The sequence below is a fragment of the Hirundo rustica genome, chromosome 5 (genome assembly GCF_015227805.2).
Source record: "Hirundo rustica isolate bHirRus1 chromosome 5, bHirRus1.pri.v3, whole genome shotgun sequence".
Classification (NCBI taxonomy): domain Eukaryota; kingdom Metazoa; phylum Chordata; class Aves; order Passeriformes; family Hirundinidae; genus Hirundo; species Hirundo rustica.
In genome coordinates, this window is record NC_053454.1 from 11,578,566 (window position 1) to 11,598,467 (window position 19,902).

General features: G+C 37.4%; 1 protein-coding gene across 2 annotated transcripts in view; it reads left to right on the forward strand.

The window, feature by feature from the left end:
• The window catches only part of JAKMIP1 (janus kinase and microtubule interacting protein 1), a 144,403-nt gene that overhangs the window by 2,371 nt on the left and 122,130 nt on the right, over positions 1–19,902 (forward strand). For both annotated transcript variants that reach the window (XM_040063921.2, XM_040063920.2), the window contains exon 2: positions 6,334–6,397. The gene's annotated coding sequence lies outside the window, so the exon portion shown is untranslated. The remainder of the gene's footprint in view (positions 1–6,333; positions 6,398–19,902) is intronic.

Sequence of the window (19,902 nt, forward strand, 5' to 3'; positions counted from 1 at the left end):
TGTTAATCTTGGGACACAGTGATGGAGCAGAGGTTCCTTAAGATTCTTCTCTTAGAGGTCCATCTCATTCAAGCTCACTTTTTTTTCCCCATAGTTAGTGCATTTATGTGCACAGCACTACCTTCATTGCAGTTCATCCCAGCTCAGCGGTCAGTTTCTGCTTTTAAGTATTATTTGTCAGAATGCAAATGTTTATAGTTACATTCATGTATAGTTTGTTTTCTTGTAGAACATTTTGGTTAGATTATGATAGAAGATGGGAGTTAGAGGAGTAGCAAGTATATGAAGAAAGAAATGGGCCTGGGCCATATTTCTGGATAGTGCAAGGCCAGATGGAGCTGGCACAAACATGTGTCAGGGAACAAAAAATACTGAAGAATGTGAGGTTGGATTGCCCATTTGTATAAAAGCAAGGTTGGTTGCATGCTGCCTCTGTCTAAGAGGATATTTGGACAAGTGTCACTGATTGTTGCCTCTCCATTTATTTATTTTCAACCAAAGTTGCTCTGCCATCAAACAAGACATCAAACCCTTCTTCATGTCCATGTCTGTAATCCTGATTTTTTTTCTCTCAACTTTCAAGTGTTCTGCTTCATTTTGAAGGTACAATAGTCAGCCTTAATTGCAGCTTTGTGTACTGATTTGCACAAGCACATTCCATCTCTTGTTTCTCATTAAAAGAAAAGTTCCATATTTGAAACAATTGTTGAGTTAGGGTACTTATTGCATTACTTATCAGCATTAGTAAGGAAAATCAGTTCATCGTTCTCTTCACATGTTGCAATAAAATGTCTTGAGTTAATGGTCTAAGAAAGTGGGGGTTTTTTTACCATCTTGGGAAGTTTTACTCCTGCATGCAAATTTTGTTACTTCTGTTTAATTTTTGCTAAGTTTTTTTTCAATAGCAAACTTTATCAGTCGTAACTTCAGTAACAGGGGAAAAAGTATACAGTAGTTTAATAAAAATTACACAGATTCATTGTAAGTGAGGCAAAATGGAACCACAGTAGTAGTTTAAACTAATTTTTCAGTCATTCTTTTTTTCCAAGATACTTCCATCCTTTGCACATTATTGTAAATCATAGAACTTTGGCAGACGGAATGCTTTCTTAGAGATCACTACAACTTGGTTGATTACTTCCTTACCTGCAACATTTAATCTCTTTGTTTGTCTAATAAGAATGGGAGCTGAAGAAAAGCTTCTGCCGTGTAGGTGAGGTCTTCCCCTTTTTCTCTCAACACAATCCAAGCTCATAGATCTGGCATTTAATTCCACAGCTACCTCTGGGTTTGATGGGTTCTTTCTTTACCATATAGGCTCTCAAACACATGCATAAATGCACATGAAGGGCCAGGCGCATTTGGGAAGCTCCCACCCGGCACTGTTAAGTTAGACAGGAATGGATAAGGTGCTTGATGTAGTGAGGATCATACAAAATACAGTGGGAATTTTGATATTTTATTTTTCTTTTGTTAGTTCAGAACAAAACTCTGTGTCTTGTTCGCAATGGGAAATTACATGTCAATGAAAACAGATATAGAGTGGTAATTTCTAATTTATCTTTATATCATTGGTTTTAAGAGAGGGTTGCCTAATGAAATAAACATACATACACATGAATTTGTTCTTGTGCTATCCTGTTAACATGCTGAATAACCCAGTAAACTGAAACCAGCTTCTGGAGGTGAAAGTCTGAAATTAAAGCAAAAATTGCTTAAATTGTGAAATGTTTAGAAGTAATGCATAGACTTCTTTATAGTACTTATGTCATCCTCAAAAAGTACAGTCAACATTAGCTTGCTTTGCTTTGAATTTACTTTGTTTTTACTGGAAGATGGCTGATGGACATCCTTATTCTGATAATCAGAGAACTTTGATGTAAGTATTAATTAATTTGTTTCTTGCAGATGTTTTTAAAACGTACATATTTAATTTGCAAGCTAGCATTCTATAATCAATGTAAAATTAAGAGAGGAGCTATTTATATTAAATGTATGTGTTTATGTGTTGCTTACTTGTTCCCTACTGAATGCTGAATGTAGCCACAACTGTAGGAGGATCATGATGTCTCTCCTAACTCTTTGAAGTTTCTGTTCAGTTTTCTTCTCACTTTCAGCCCATCTTAACACCATGTTGCCCATTTTCTAGCGCCCTACCTTGACATTAAGGGAAATGAGAGCTGTTTCAGAAAGTATGTTTTTTCATGTTTCCTAGTGCCATTTGAATTTTACTTGCATTTGACAAGACATTATTATTGAAAGCTTTGAATTGCCCTTGTGATAGCTGTTACCTTTCCATCCAGGAAGGAAGAGTAGAGTCACAGATGCATTTTGCAGTTTCACTTTTGATTTAGCACTAATGCTAAGCATGTGCTGCAGATGAAATGCTTGGCTTCCTGGGTGTAATCTCAATAAATGGTGGCCCTTTGCCTCTGGTCAACATAGTTATCAGCCTTCATATGGGCACTGTCTGCGTATCTGATTGCTTTGACTTTGCTGTGCAGGTGAGGAGGTGATTTTTTTTATTTTCCCCTGTGAGTATAACACACTAAAGTTTAATCCTAACATTATCTATTTATTTTGAGATGAGATGAGCCAAGTGGTATGTTGGTGTAATTGAAACTGAGGTGCTATTATTGTTGTTATTATTATTATTGTTGTTTTTGTGATGAGAGTAAGAGTGAGCCATTGCAGAACAATCCTCTGTGGATTTTTCCAGAATTATCTTATTCTTCTTCTTCAGCAGTCAGAACAAGGAACATCTTTCCAAAATGTCAGTGATTGAGGCTGAGATTTTTTTTTTTCCTGTTTTCTATCTAGAGCAGTATCCAACACCTGGTTGCTTTTTATTTATTGCTCTGTAATGCTTCTGTTTATGCAAAAAAGTTTGCATTTCTTCTCACTAGCTTGCATTTGAACTACCACCCAAAGGTAAAAGCCTTGTTTCCTTGTGAACTGCTAATTCTCTGAACAAGCTTATTATCCGTGTTTATAAATACTTGTGGTGATGTGATGCATGTCTACCCTGAGTCTAATCAGGACATGTTTCTAGAGTGGAGGTTTTACTTTGTGAGACAGTGGTTCTCATTCTGTTTGAGTCCCTAAGATGCAAATACTTCTCTGATTTTGGAGTAACTGCTTCCTATAGTACTTTCTGCACTATCTGGATGTCCCTGTCAGAAGGGAGAGAGTATGTTGGGAGATGCTCTTTCTCTAAATTGCTTATAAATGAGAAATGATACCCCAAGTATAGAACTTTTTTTCTATATCAAGGTGTAAACCAGCACTTTCACAATGTTTTACCTTACAGTGATCTACTTGCATGACATCTTGGCATTTCCTGTAGAGCAGATTGGGGCTCAATCATTCGTTGCTAAGCTTGTTAGGTATAACCTATATTGTAATTATACTCTGCTAATTTAGTGTGGCAGACTTTTATTTCTTATAAAATAATTAATTAATTTTTTGTCTTGAATCCTTTTCTGGACTCCCTAGTTCTTAAACCGAAGCAAAAAGGAAGATCTGCACATACATTTTATCCCACTTTCTTATATCGATGTTCTTTGAGATGTACTCATTTTAAGGAAGACCAAGTGATCATTTATCTGCACTATGACAAAAGAAAATAATTCAGCTGACCAGTAAGGATGATGGACTTAATTCTCACAAAGGCAGACTTCAGCTTCTCTGTGCAGCATAATCCTTCTCAAGATAATCATCCTATTAGCTTTTGCATGAGGCTTTGGCCTCTACAACGTAGGGTGGAAGGGAGGATGGGATGCTGTGCCCCAACACTTACTGTCTGTTCTGGTAGTTCTGAGTTTTTTAGTAAAATGGCAAACCCTTATTAAAAACTTTGATTACATTTGCTGTAGCCTGGCTTCCTATGGAAATGAGCCTTAAAGGCTTCTGCTGTCTCTGAGTCCCCCATGACAATTTTTGCAATTCAGAATTTCAAACTACATGTGTGAAATGGTTGAAGTCTTGAAGATAAATTGCAGAAGTTAGATGAACCTTTTTTGTATTTTTGCTCAAGTTTCACTGACGAATGGCATGAACCTGTATTATTTGCAATGGGTCATCTTGAAAAATGAATGTTTTGGATTATTTTGTTTTCTGACAACTCATTATATCCCTTTAAACTTGTTATATCCCTTTATTAATGTTTTCTAGTTTGGTTTGGTGGTGGGGTTTTTGTTTGTTTATTTTGGGTTTTGTCTGGCTTTGTTTGGATTTTTTGAATAGATTGCCATCATATGCTGAAATTTCTCAGAATTTTTTAGATTCTATATTTGACCAGCCAGGAGGCTGGAGCTATTACTACCTCTTGCAGCAAAACCCCAAAGCTTTCCTGAATTCAGCGGGCTGTACCAACCTTGCCTTTATGTCAATGACGCATAGTTTGTTTATATATTATAGCTTGCAGATTTTTTTTTTTTTTTTTTGCTACTGTCCACTGTGTAAGAAGGCCTGAAATATTTTTAGGACTTTCTGTACCTTTTTTTCCTCCATCTTTTCATCTTAGCCTTTCCTAGGTGATGTGTAGTCTAAAAAGTAGATGCTTCTGTATCAAAAAGGGAACCGTGACCATAGCCATGGTTAGGTATATCTGAGCTAGATTTAGTCTGGCTATTTAGTGAGCTATAAGGAATCTAGGTGTTGGGTAAAAAAGCTATCATTTTTAAGAGTAAAAAATTTAATGCTGAGAATTTTGTGTGTTCTCAGAAAATACTCCAAGATTAATATACAGATGAATCTGTTTGTGGAGACAGTCTATCTGATGAACTGGGTAAAACAGAAAATTCCTGCATACTAGCACTTTAACATAATTGCATAATAATGATAAATTATGCTTTACAAGGGGATGTGTTAGAGATGTGTCTGATTTAAACAGTGTTTAAGCTCTAATCACACACTTAGTGTACTTAATATATGTATCATCTAGGAACTGAAGAGAGGCTAATCCTTCAAGTAGCACAAAAAGCAACACAGGATTCCAATTATTTGCTGTTGCCTTACACAAAGCAGAGAAGGTTTAGAGGGTTCCCTTATCGCTTGAGATAATAAATACAGTGCATTTCTTAGGATTTAGATCTGTAAATATAAAATCAGTAAAGCAGAGCTGTAAATATCGTGATTGTCAGTTCTAATCTGCAGAAATCACCCGCCCCCCCAATATATACTGCACATTTTCTCTTTCATATCCAGTCCAGTATGTCTAGCCTTTGCACATCTGATGCAAAAATGCATTGCTGCTTCAACTGCCATAATCAGCTGTAACTTGTATGTAGACTAAAGGAGCTGGAAAAAAATCTGTCGTCCTGCACTGGAATGCAGTAATTGGCAGCTCCTTACTGGGAGGTGGGACCAAATGTGTGAATCTATCACAGCATGAAGCTTACATCTGCAGAATAACTCTAGTGCTTGAGTTATTTCAGATACTCTGGAATAATGTCTCTGTTTCTCTAGGAAATTATTTTTATTGGTATATAAATATAGTGGGAAAAGGAAAAAATTAAAATGGATGCTGTATTCTGAACTGTCTGTAAGGAGTAACTATTTCCAAGGTCGCTCTTCATGTGAAAACAAAGAAGTCTGAAGAAGCTGTGTGGGAAGTAGATAAGTCAAGAATGGTGAGAAAGATGCAGAAGGACATGAGTGAGTTAAAAGAATATGCTGCAGAGAAAATAAGAAAGAGTGGGTGTCTCTGTAGGCAGCTTTGTTGATGTCAGAATGCTACATGTTCTTATTTTGTTGTGCTTTGTTGTGCTGGAGGAGTGCATGTTCCACACAGATTAAGCCATGTAATTCTGTTTTCTGATGTAATTTTTTTTTTAATGTGGAAGGAATCATTAAGTTTGAGGTATATTCTTTGGCAATGAAACTGTATAATATGAAATCCATATTTTGGGGGGTTTTGAATTACACAAACGATTTTTTCTTTTTCCTGTTTTATATGGCCTGAGATGTGCCCCAAGCTGTGGATGACAGAAATGTTGTTGTGACTTTTCCTTTTCAAAAGTTGTAAATTTTTAAGTAGAAAAATAAGAACCCTCTTGATACTGACTCATTTGATTCCGATCTCAGATACAGTCTGTATAACATGGATCCATCATCCGCACATTTATCCCCTTTATTGCATGAATTCTGTAAATGTAAATAACAACCAGTCTAGGCAGTGAGGTTGACAGTAGGAGTTGCACTCATTGTGACCCTGACTTCTGTGCATGGGAAGAGCTGCTACAGTTTTGGGGCTTTGATCACATGGATATCATTCTTTATTCAGCAGTAAATAATCTGAAATAAAGTCTAAAGTTTGGATTTTTTCCTCAGCTTTTAGCATGGCCTGTGCTGCAGCTGTTTCTGCCTGATGAAACCTGCCCTGAAAAGTGGAACCGTAAGTTGGTGCTTGTATGTATTTTAAGGATTTTAGTAGACAGAGGTGACTTTGGAGCCACAGGGGAAAACTTTAATGATTGAAGAAATGCAGACCTTCTTCTGTGGTACTAACTCTCTATATTAGTATAAAACTAACACAGTGCACTTATGAATTACATGACAATAAATATAATCGGGTTGTATTGTAGTTCTGAGACTCGTTAAACCTATCTGTGAACATTCATGCAACAAAGCTTTGTATCATCCATACCTGTGTTGTTAGGACTTCATTTTTTATCCTTAGTTTTGTTTTCAGTTCACATGCCAAGCCCTTTCATTTGAACTGCCCTAGAAATGATTTCTGAGCATTTTTCAACAGGCTTCAGTGTTCAGGAGCTGTATTCTTCATCCAGTGATCCATCTGACCTTCAACTGTGTGTGCTGTCTGTTGGAGTCTGTTCTGTTAGGTAGCAGACCTCAGACCTGGATGAAGTTTTCCAGAAGGTGGAGACAGCATGTAGAAGGTGCTGGAGATGCACAAGCAATAATTCGGTGTTTGTTTCTGAACTTGGAGTTGTTGACTGGTCATGAAGGTGATCTGTATGCTAACCTGGCAGACCACGGTTCCTGGCTATGTGGTTTTGCCTATGTTGGTAATTGCTGTAGACTCTTGATAGACTTGACACTTTGGGTGCAGGACAGGGGGTATATTCTTACTGCACCTCAGTCCCTAGTAGGTTTTGAATGACGAGAAATGGCTGTGCCTTTGAAGCAGTGGAGTTCTCGCAGTGTGTACATCATTGTTGCCAGTGAGATGGCCAGGGCAATAAAGAAGGCAGTGACTATTGCCCTGAGAGTGTTTATCAGTTCACTCCAGGTCTTTGAGCCTCCAGTTGAATGTTTGGAAGTGAGTGTTTGGTGCAAGGCTGCAGTGAGTTGTGCAGGTGTGGGCACTCCTCCCTGCAGAAAAAATGAAGAGTCAGTTTTGAGACTGATCTTTCTGAGTGTCTCTGTCAGTGATGTGTATCCCTACAGCTTCCATGTTGCATGGAGCACATAAGCTGGGAAAATAATGCTTGTGCTTTGGGTAGCTCTCAGCAGAGACCTCTTCATCAGTGTGGAAATACTCAGATGTTGTGCATTGGGTGTCAAGGTCTTGCCTTTTTTTTTGCAGATAGGATTTAGCTTTCTCTAAGTAACATATCAGATTGTCTTTCTTAATGTTTTGAGAACTTTGTTTTTAATTTTTGCTGTTGCTTTTAAAACCGTGATTGACTCCAAGGTGTTTGGTGGAAATGCTGCATGTCACATGCATTTAGGTGGCTGAAGGTGCTGCATGCAAACACCATTTGTACAGGATCATGGCCATTGCTGTCCTCATTGTAACTTGCTGTGCAAAGAGGACATAACTCCAAAGGAAACAACTCAGTCTTTGTCTTTATAAAAGCCACTGTTACAGAGACAAGAAACATATCATCTTAACATAAATATGGGAGAGGTGAGAGTCAACCTGGCTGTGTTCTTAATTTGCTGTAGTAAACTGCAGGTCTGTTCTCCACATGTGCTTTAGCTCAATATCGGCTTAGAGACCTGTGGTACACGGCAGCTCTGTCTTGTGACACTTCTGGCGTAACACATAAAATTGTACTGGACTGGTCAAACAAAACATCAAGAGCAGAGAGATGGATTGAAACACGTGTTCAAATTCCGGAGCACAGCTTCTGTGACTATTAATAATTTCTCCGCTATGGAAAACAGTCAAGTAGTTCAGGATATTTTCCCTATTTTTTTTCAGGTAAATATTTTCAGTGTGCTCCACTGAGGTGTAATGACTCACTGACAGCAGAAATAATTCCCTTTGGAGCCTGGTCCATGCACTCGCCATTCTCTGACTGCAGATCCCCTGGTTTGTTCCTGGTCTTCTTTCCTTGACCACGTCTGTCCTTTTGACTTATGGCCAGTTAAACAAGACCAAATGCACTCTAGCTTAACATTCCCTTTACAGAGACTTCATCCCATTGATAAAAGAGTACTTATTTTTTTTCAGATATTTTAAAATATGTCCAGCACCATCTTCTGTGCTGTATGAAGCTTATAGATCCCATTGGAGCAGTATATTCTGTGATTCTCTGGTTAGCTAATATTCTGCATTTTGGTATCTAGTGTTGTTTGACTTAGGTGAGCAAGATGTTAGAGAAATGGTGGCTGAAGTCTTAAATGCTGTTTAAATAAACATAAGCTAATAAAAACCTGAGTCCAAGGGGAACGTTGGAAATGAGTTGCAGGAAATCTGGTCTTGCGGAGCTGTAGAGTGGCACTGGAGACTGTCAATCCTTGGTTTTGTCATCTGGACTTCAAACTAGTCTAGTTAGTACCTTTGCAGATGTGAAAATGAAGATTTATCCTATAACCATGGGAAGCAGAGATTCAAAGGCAGCTGTTTGTTGGCAATATCTTTTCTGCATGCTGTGTTTTTGCTAATAAACAGCTTAGAATAAACTGCAGTGTAGTATGCAATATTGGTCTCAATGGGACTGTCAGGTTAAAACAGTGTTTTAGTTTTGGCAGTTCATAGTTTCAAGCAAATCAATTAAATATCAAAGCTTCATTACTTACGCAGTTCCATTAAATTTTGTGTTTCTCTGGTTCTGTAATGTTGGAGTAGACTGCTGTGGTGTTTGTGTCGAAAACTGTAAACAATTTTTTTTAACTACAAGAAAAAAAAAAAGGAGAGCATTTCTAAGAACATTGGGTTTCATAGGGGTCTTAACCTGCAGTATGTGGCCAGACTTGTATATTTGAGTGGTTTTTGCCTTGGGTATGCCTGTAGTGATGCTGAGCAATACAGTTCAGAATTGATGTCTACATCACTGCAACTAGCAAAGAGACAATCTGCCAGTTGGATCAGAATTTGACTCTACTTCTCTTTCTGAGTGGGGAGAATGTGTGGGGAATAATAGTCTCTGTGCAGAGATTTATTTCATCTTTTAATGCCAAGGAAATTTCCTGTGTTTGGAGTGCTGGCTATGGAAGTATGTCAAGGAGACAAAACGATCATCCCGTTCCTGGTAAGGCAGAAAGCAGTGTACTCAAAACTCATGGTTGTTTAGTTATTATTCTGCTTTTCCACATGGCAGGACAGGAATAAATTCCCTTGTCATCCTTCTAGACAAGATACTGAGCCAGTAGGAAGATGCCATGTTCGTAATGTTGAGCTGTAGGTTGGAGCTCAGCTTTGCAATTTCTAACCTGGCTAAAAGTCATTCTAGTTTTGATAAATAGAATTTATAGGCTTGTGATAGGGATACGCAAAGCAATCACACGGAGACGAGAGACCTCACAGGGCAGAGAGCTCCTCTCAGAGAGCTCAGGGCTGAGGCAAGGCTGAGAGCCCCCTCTGCCTGTTTATTTCTTACTTTTTATACATTTGTGGGTCTGGCTGTGGATTGGCTTCTGGAGTTTTCATCTCCTAGCCAAATGGCCAGACCAGTTGTCAGTTACAATTGTTTTCAGGTTAGAAATATGCAAACAAAGGACAGAGAATGAAAAACAAAGGATTTGTTTATGTTAGATGTGTGGGAAAAGGTAGAAACTGCTCCTAATATTGTACAGTAGCTAAAAAGTCTGGCTCCATTTTATGAACAATCAAAAGGCTTTAAAAAACTCAGAAAAACCAGGGTGACATAGGCTGATGTTTTATGTTGTTGTACAATAACCTGCATATTATTTTATACCTAGATGATAAGCTTCCTCTTTTTTGTTCATAGAATGACTTCTCACTTATTGAGGTTTTCTTCCTTCTTTATTCATAAAGCACCTAAGCCTCCTGTGTAACTCGAATTTCAGCTGTTTCTGGTGTGTGTTTCTTTTTGCATTTCCTTTTTATATAATTGCTTCTTTTCTTCCATTGAGATTATCTTTCTTTGGAGGATACAATATATATTTCAGTCTGCACAGATCATCTTGCATTTGTGTAATGCACTTTCATGAATATTCATAATGCATCTTTATGTTATGAATTTGTAATAATAAATGTTAGTAATGAGATTCAAATTTACCTTTATAATGCCAAAGAATTATATTTTATAAGAAATTTTACTGGTGCTAAGCATGGAATTTATCTTTCTGAGTTCAACCTCAGCTTATTACTTCAAGATCATGTCATATTGGATGACTTTAAATTTCCAGAGTATTTACAGTGTTTTTGTTAAATGTTTTTTTTCTGAATTGCCCTTACATTAAGAAAAGTGACCTTTTCTTCTTTCTTTAAATAGCAAGATACTTATTTTCTGATTTCTGATTTTTGCTTTTAGCTAGCTTACTACTGGCTCTCTAATACCTATTCTTTTTCTCTCTGAGTGAGTGCAACCACCCTTCTAAATTTTGAATGTCTTTTAAATACTTTATATAGGGCTCGAGGCTCAGTCAGCATGCTGAGTCATTGTTTATTGCCAGGTTTTCTACTGATTTTGTTGTTTTCTTCTTGGACATACAGATTAGCTTTCTTGAGCTTGAGAAGAATGCTAAAAACCAGTCTTCTAGTTTATTGAAGCCACATTTATAGAACATTAACTTTTAGGATTTTCCTTCTCAATCTTTCACCTCATTGTGCAGAATATGATGTACACAAAGATGTAGCTGCTTGTGAGGTGGTTCTGTGCCTGGCCCTTTTTCTGCACTTTATCTGAATGGCCAGGTCATTGGAGAAGAATTCACAACTCCCTCTCTCCCAGAGAGAGCTGCATTAAAATTAAAGTAGTTCATGTGAACAACCAAGCCAGTGACAAAATTTCTGCTAGATTGGAGACCATTATTTGTTGTTTTCCTGTCATCAATTTTTTTATAAAATATTTAAGTAAAATAAATGTAAACTGTTTATCTTTGAGGCACCTCTTTGTTTCCTTTGTGAAGAGCTAAATTAGTAAAAGCACTTTCCACGGGACTTCAGCTTTAGCTTTGCAGGGAAATAATTAGCATTTCAAGCCAAGATACTATGTTTATGGTCTGTTGGCCTTGTTTGGTTTTGGGAATGCCATGTCTCCAATGCCTAGTATAGTTGCTCTGCTCTGAATCTTGAAATCTGTGGACCTGATATAATAATAGAGAAAGGCATCCTAATGCCCCAGAGAAAATGTGTTGTTCAGGAATGGCATCTCTTTGAACTGCGTTTCTAGTACTTATCCTGTATATGCAGTATCAGCAGACACAGTTTAGAAAAAGCAACTAGAGACACTGAAATTCAAACTATTTTTATACATCTACATTTTTGTGTTGGGATCATTTGTTGAGATGAACTTCGAGTGAAGAACCCTTTAAATACGGCCAGATCTGTAAACAACAGGAACTGAAGTTGTGATGCAATGAAAACTGTAACAATGAATTCTTAACTATTTCTTCTGGTTTTAGTAATACTATTCCTGTCCTCATTTCTTACATCACAGTGTTGCATTTCATGCAAAATCATCATGCTGTGCTTGATTTCAAGCAGTAGGATGATTGCATTTGGCAGGGTGTTTACAGTAGATGACTTGGGTCAGAAAGCATGTTCTGAACAGCTTCATCCTTTTCTCTGCTCCTTTTCCCATCTATAATCTTAATGTGGTGCTCTTCCCATACACCTTTTGTCACTACAGCTGTCTGTCAGCATGCAGGAGTGAACTGAACTGCTTTTAGCATTTCATTAATGCCACTTTTGATCAGATGTTGCCGTGTGAGCGGTGCTCGCCCCGGCTCTGCTGCTCCCCTCGTGCCATGTGTGCCTGCTGGGCAGCTGGTGGGATGCAGGACCCTCAGCTGGGGAAGCCCAACTCTCAGAGGATGCTCTCTGAAAGATGAAGACATTTCTAAGATGGATGAGCACCCTTGTGAGTAGATTTTTGCAGGCAAAAAGAGGCCATTGTGATAATAACTCACTTAACGTATAATTTGAGTCCTAAAGCATCTTTCAGTAATGTCTGCATGTGTTCATTGACTTGTAAATGCAGACATCTGCTCTCTCTGTAGTGAATGCTCTAATGTCAAAGAGCTTAGCAATTTTTTACTTACCTAATTCCACTGACTACCTATTTCCCTGCCTTAGGAATCTCTTTAATAACACTGATGATAGTTACATAGCAAATATAATACAAATAAAGATAAAGAGTCTGTGTTATAAATATGGGCTAAATTAGGCAGAAGTTTATTTTTAGGTTACTGATTATATTGATGATTACCATGTTTAGCAAGAGCACTCTTCATGCTATGCAGCAATTTTTACAATGAAATTGTACTCTCATCATTGAGTTGACATGAAAGAGCAGGGAACTTGCTGGCAGGCATATCTGGGTTAGGCTGCAGTAACTCATTAGAAGCTCTTAAAGTAGGATTACATAAATGGGACCCTATCTTCTCAGGTTAAATATAGTTCTGTAGTTTAATCTAGTATGTGGTTGCCATAAAATCGATGTTGACTAGCAGCAGATTTGTCCACCTTTTTAGTGCTATGCTTAAAACAAGACAATCAAGACCTTAGATTCCATCTTTAATGGAATTCAGTGTGAGTTTATTGCTGTTATTTAGGGTGAGGTGGGGTTTTTTTAAATGAAAATATTAATTTATAAGTCAGACAGGAATAAACTTGAATGTGTACATCACAATTTTCACTAATCTATTGTTAACTTAATCAAGTCATAAAAAGAATTACTTACTTTTCGTGATTGAGGATATAATCCTGAAGGGTATTTCAGCAAAAGTAGAGATGATATTCGTTATAAAAATCTATAAAATAAAATACATAATTTTGCATTACATCACAATCACAGAGTGAAGGAAATGTATTCATTCTATAAGAAGAGTTTACCTTGGCCTCTTTTTTTGAACTGCTAGACTTACATTAAAATTAGAAGTTCATGACATAGTTTATAGAAGCAGTGTTCTTTAGTGAGATGTAGGATATGATTTTTATTTTATATTGCTGTTCTATACTTCTATTATTATTTTTAAGTACAATTTTCTAAGAACATTATTCTCATTTCTGGTTTCCCTTCAAAAGGTTGAAAAAAAAAACCCAGACAAAAAAAAGCCCACAAATGCCCTTTTTCCAACATTGTAGTTCAGGTAGGTTTTAAACATCTTTATCAGTTTCTTTGTAGGGGCTTACCTTGATCTGCAGTCACAAATGACATTTTTTCATATAGTTGGCACGATGCATATTTGTGTGTGCTCATTTAGATGGACCTGTATATGTTACTGGTTATACACAGCAGTGACATAGATGGGAGAGTTTCTTGCCTGTGGCTTGATTTAACATTTTGATCTCAAAAAGCCTTTTGTTGGCACAGTGAGGTTCATTCTGCTGTTGGGGCTCTGAGTAACTCAGTTCAGTGCATGGTGTCTGTGCCCATGGCAAGGAGAAGGGATGATTTTTATGGTCCCTTCCAACCCATACCAGTTTATGATTGTGAGCAGGACTGAATTTCACAGTGTTGAACTCTTCAGATTCTCCCTGTTACACCATGAGCTGCATTTCTTAGTGTAGCCTTGCATTTCATCTGTGAATGTGTGGGGGCACACCAGAGCTAAAGTTCTGTTCTGTTCCAAATACATTGTCAGTGCCACATCTGCTGAATGTGCATGTGCACATCTAGAATGGTTTGAAATGAGTGAGAGCCTTAGCTGAAGACATAATGAGCATAACTCATATTTATAATTGCGGCTGAATTTTTTTTCTCAGATAAACATGTACAAGTCGGATAAGGTTGTGCTGTGTCCACCAAGTACAGTCCAGTTATAAGTTCAAGTCATAGTAGTAAATTTATTTCTAAAAATTCAAATCCATGAGTAGCTGGGTGTCTCAGTCCTTTTAATTCGCTGCTGCAAGTAAATTCTCTGGGTTTTATATATTATTGCATCCTAAAGAGATTGTTTACATTAATAAGTTAGTGATAACATAAAGTAATTAATTTCATTCTCTTCATTTGCTAATGAAAAGGAAATTATTTATTTGCCTTAAAGATTAGGAGCTGTGGAAATCATACATGGTATATGTGGAGTAAACCAAATTCTCACAGGAGTATTTCCTTTAGAAATATCTCACTGTTTTTATGTCAGTCTTCTTAAAAGAGAAATAAAGTTGTTTTATGCCATGCATTAGAAATGTAAAAAAACAAGGGCAATATTTTTGGTGTATCTCAGGGGTTTTCAGGCAGAAGGAAGCTGGGATATCATGGAACAATAGTAAGAAAATATGCCTTTCTGCTAAATAACAATGAGAATTTAGTACTTGAGACCAAGTGCAGCTTGATATAAGATATTTTCAGGAGAACTTTCCTAAATCAAATATCCGAGATCAGTACTGGAGAAAATGTGGTGTTTTTTAAAAAATGTGTAGGAAACAAATATACTTGGTTACTGCAACACATTCTGTTTCCATTTGCTTTAATTTTTTTTTTTTTAATCCTCAGCTATAAGGGAAAAAAAAGAAACCTGAAAAACGGAAAGGTTTTATTATCAAATAACTTTTCTTACAAACACTTTTAAAAAAAAATGGATTTCCATGTTTTTCCTTTGTTTGACTTATTTTGCCTGGCACAGAGCAGCATTTGGGAAGGACTTCTAGTTAACCAGTAAGTTTTAAACAATTTTGGCTTCTTGTTAGCTTCCCAGAAAAACTACTCAGCTTGCATCTGAAAGTGCAGCTGATTCTTCCATTGCTTCCTCTTGAATTTTAGTTCTTTTGAACAAGGACTCCCCTGTACTATTAATTCTAGCTTTGTTGTCACGGCAATAAATGTGATAATGCATCCGGTATGTTCTAGCATGTGTTAAAAGTATTGTAGCCATGTGACATATGCTTTAACAAGATGTGGCTTCGCTAGTTTGAGTCTGTCTCTCCTTGAGCTTTTTATCTGAACCAGCTTAGGTTGGGGTTTTTTCATCTGGACAAGACTTACGGTATTTTCACCGCTGTGTTTTTGACCCTTGAATAAAGACAGCGTGTTTATGTGACAAGCAGTAGTATTTTCAGCTAGGTTCTCCTTGCATTTCTGGAATTTCAAGTAATAATGATTGTTAATACTGCAAGTAAACTATTTTATAGCAGTTGAACTTTGGAATTGATTGCTTTTCAACTCACACAGTGATTTATGCTCGTAATATATTTGGGTGTATGTTTCATACTTTGATAGATGTTCTAGAAATAAGTACTGTAATAACAAAATTATTGCCAAACAATTTTTACTTTGGAGTATGTGAATGGACACAAATTGCCCTCTATAGTCTGGGAGGAATGTCTTGTTATCAAGATATTTTGCAGGTGTTACTATAAAAATACCTTCTAGCAAAAGAGAGTTTATCTAATGTACATTTGAAATTATTTAGAGTACAGTATTTGCCTTAAATGTGATGCATGGATTGGTAATAGGGTTGCAAAGTCACAAGTTTTGTATTTAAGTTAGAAAATGTAGACAGAAGCTGCAAGAGAGTGGTTTGTAAGGGCAGCAGCCACAGAGCAGCCGTATTCCTGTCTAGAATTTCTCAGGCAGAAGAATGTGCAGATGAACTGCATTGAATTGCTATTGTGTGCCCTAGGTGGTTACTAAATGCATCAGATTTCCTATTCACAGGCAGTAATTTCTTAGAAGTCTTGGCTTGCTAACTATGTATCATTTTTAAAAAATTATCGGCTAATGTGCAAATGCTTTCTAGGCAGAAAAAGTGAAAATATTCAGGTAAATTCCAGGTCATGGCTGCCTTGCTTTGTGTTTTGTATCTCTAGTTCAAAATGGTCCTTGGTGTGAGACTGACATTCTGTAATGCTTTTTGCTGGCTGTTTCATATGTGTCTCGCTCTTGGTGGAATAATTAGAATGCCACTGAACTGAAGCACTTACTTGCAATATTTTGTTAGTGTGAAATAAATTTTATTTATTTATTTCATTTCTCTCTCTCAAGATCACATGATTTTAAATAACATGCATATATCTGTATCTCTAAGTTTATTGCTCAGAGAGCTATTCAAAAGATCTCAGGGTGTTACTCCATCTTATTTTTTGACTTCAGGTTATATAATATTTGTAAATATACTGGGTCAATGGGCATGCTTGGATTGTGGCCTGAATATCAATTTGTCTTCCATTCCCTTGAAACCAAGATGGGTATTCTTTGTTAAAATTCCCAGATCATGGTGACCTTTTCGGGACAGAGAGCAGGAAAAGGGACATGGACACAGAATTTTGATTTGTGTAAAAGTGTGAGTGACAAAAAGAGCAACAACCAAAATACGTAATGGGCTTAGTATTTTATGTGTTACCTTTTTTTAGCATGCTGTCATCATTCTGTAGCTTCCAACACTTTTTTGCTGAAGTACTGACTGAATGGTTTGCACTGCTCAGTGTGTTTCGTCATCATCATTCTGAATCCCTTCTTTCCTCTGCCTTGGTTCAGAAGGATAAAAAAACCAAGTTAATTTTTGAGACACAACTTGTTTTTTATTGAGTTGTCCTGCTTAGTCCTAGAATCTGTCCATTTCTGTCCTTATTGTATCTTACCAAGTAATACTACTGCTTTTTCAAATATCCTGTTAGTTTTCCATTACTCTATAAAGGCCTTGCTGGTACTGGAAAATCCAACAGTATGTGCAGAGCACTTGTTGGAGTCCAGGGCCTTGGAGGTTCAGCACTGACAGAGAAGGGCAACAAAGATGGTGAAGGGCCTTGAGGGGAAGCTGTGTGGAGTGGCTGAGGTCACTCAGTCTGGTCAGCCTGGAGGGAAGGAGCATGAGAGGACACCACTGCAGTCTGTGACTTCCCTGTGAGGGGAAGAGGAAGGGCAGACATTGATCTCTCTGATAACAGTGACAGGACCCAAGGGAATGGCCTGAAGTTGTGTTAGGTGAGGTTCAGGTTGGATATTAGGAAAAGATTCTTCTTCCAGAGAGTGTTTGGGCCCTGGCACAGGCTCCCAGGGAAGGGGTCACAGCACCAAGCCTGACAGAATTCAAGAAGCATTTGGGCAATGCTCTCAGGCACATGGTGTGACTCCTGGGGATGTCTGGTGTAGGGGCAGGACTTGGACTCAATGAACCTGATGGGTCCCTCTCAACACACCCTACTCTATGATTCTATGATAATATCTAATGCCCAAACAAATTACATTGTTCCTCTTTCTTTAATCTCTCCTCTTTCTAGAAATCCCTGTAGTGTTTCTAGTAACTAATAACAGTGGGAATTCCTGGAGCAGTCTGTCCACTTTAGATGATTTAAAAATCCATTTGCCAAATGCATCCATTTATTGCAAATATAAAGGGTTGAGGATACAGTTTTGGAACAGGGAGTAAGTTAAATGGTCTTAATTTCTTCCTTCAAACAAGAATGATGAATAGAAAGTGCTACATGTGAGGCAGAAACTTTATGTAAAATCAAAATAATGGCAAAATTGATCCTTGGGTCTGTTTGCAACAAGTTGTAAAGTGCAATTAATTGTATTTCTTATAATTTTTTTGGCTTATTTAATATTTTCAGCTGGATCAGTATGGGTATTTATAAATATGGAAAAAAAATTACATCTATTGGACTATCAGTTTCTAAATTAAAAAAAAAAATCTGTATGGGCTGTAGGACATTAAAATGTCATTAGCTATTTAGTAGGCAGAAGTGGCTGAAAAAGCTGTAAGTGGCTGCTGTAGGCCTTCATTTTATAAAAGTTCTGGAAACCAACACTGTAATGGAAAGTGGTTTTCCTCCCCTCCTGCCACATCCAGCTTCTTTTTCTCTGCCAAACTCTCCCTTGTGCTGGCTCCAGCATTTTACAGATTACGAGAAGAACTGGCTCAGAGAGAAAGCAATAAACATTATAGGGAAAGGAAAGTGCCTCACTTTTAGCTTGAATTTGTTCTCGCTTTTGGTTTATCACAGCTGTGCTGGCTCAAGGTAGGGGCAGAATTATTTCTTTTTAAGGTTTAAATTGGCTTAAAATGCCCATGAAACTACAGCCTTAATTGCAGCAAATTACAAGGGAATGAGTGCCTGTCACTGTGCATCCTTCTAGGGATTACCTCTGATATTGCTGACCAGAAACTTAAGATATATATATTTATATAAAAAGTATCATACAAGATATTTTCTTCTGGTATATGTCTTAGCCCTCATCTCTTGTATCCTATTCCTCTGCCCTTTTCTGATGTTAATCAAGACCACTTTCCACAAGAACAACAGGGAGATAGGTGGCCTAATCACTGATGTTCCACAACACCCCTTGCTAGGTTTAATAATTTTCATTTCTCTTCACTTCATCTTCTTTGCTGCATTCTGCATAGCTGTGACAGTTTGTGCTTCTGTAAATAATTCTGTGAAAAGTATGTTTTAGGACTGACGGGCTCTCTGCAGGCTGCAGCTCCAGCATTGGGTCATACCAACATGGCCGTCATGGAGCTCCTACTCCAATGAGGTGGTGGGAAAAAGCTGTATGCACGGACACATTTGATTTCCCAGACTTAAGGTGAAATTCTTAAAATGTCTGCATGGTAACTTCTACTCTGGAAGGGTCTAGATTTGTCTATTCATAGGTGTTGAATTTTTCCAAGTTAATGGAGACTTTATTTATTACTAAACTAGTCACTGTTCACCTGCTTTTAACTTAATCTGTGTCACCAAAGGGAACCAAATCAGCGTATGTTTCTTATTCTTTGCCAGTGTATGCTGGCAAATTGGTTGCCTTGAGAAATGCAATTACTGAATTTTTGCTCCTAAATACCATCAGAGAAAGAGGCAGTAGAGGACTTTTCTGTGTCTGTAGAAGTCTTTGTTCAAATCAGAGCTAACCATAGAACTACATAGAATTAAAAATATTACAGGATGCCAGTTTTCTATTGTAACTAGGTAACTTTGTATAAAATAATTAAAGATTTATTGGTCCTTAGGGAAGGACCTAGATCTCTAGACTAATGTTTGGAGCTCTCAGTGGAGAAAAATGAATCAGTCATCTGCTGGGAAAGCATTGCAATCATAATTCTGTGAAGGGCTGTTACAACATGGTATTTCAATTGCACCTGAAAATAAAAATATCAACACCTGCTTTATTTTTTAAATAAAGGCCATGGGGATCTGAACCACAAAGGAGATTTAGAGCTGTATTAAGTGGAGATGCCTATTGTAGGAAATCTTAGTCACAGAAATACAGCTTACTGCCTGTTTTCTGCTGAGGATTGTAGAGAGAGGAAAAAGTGGATTTCCCCCCTTTTTGTAAAGGCAAAGGAAAGGCCAGAGGCTGCATATTCTGGATGTTTTGTGACACTGCAATTGCCAAACCCTCTGCAGATCTACTCTGAAATCATTAACTGAAATTTACCACCATCATCATTATCACATGGTGCACCTTCCAGCAGTCCGGTGTTGCTGCCGCCTCAAATATTCACTATATTTTTTCAATTAGAAGCCATGTCTATTTTTTTCCTTCTCAGTAAGAGCTTCTGGACAGAGTTGGAAAGCATTACCGCTTATCTCCAAAATCTGCTTAAATGGCAGCAATTTGAATACTAGGAGTACTTATA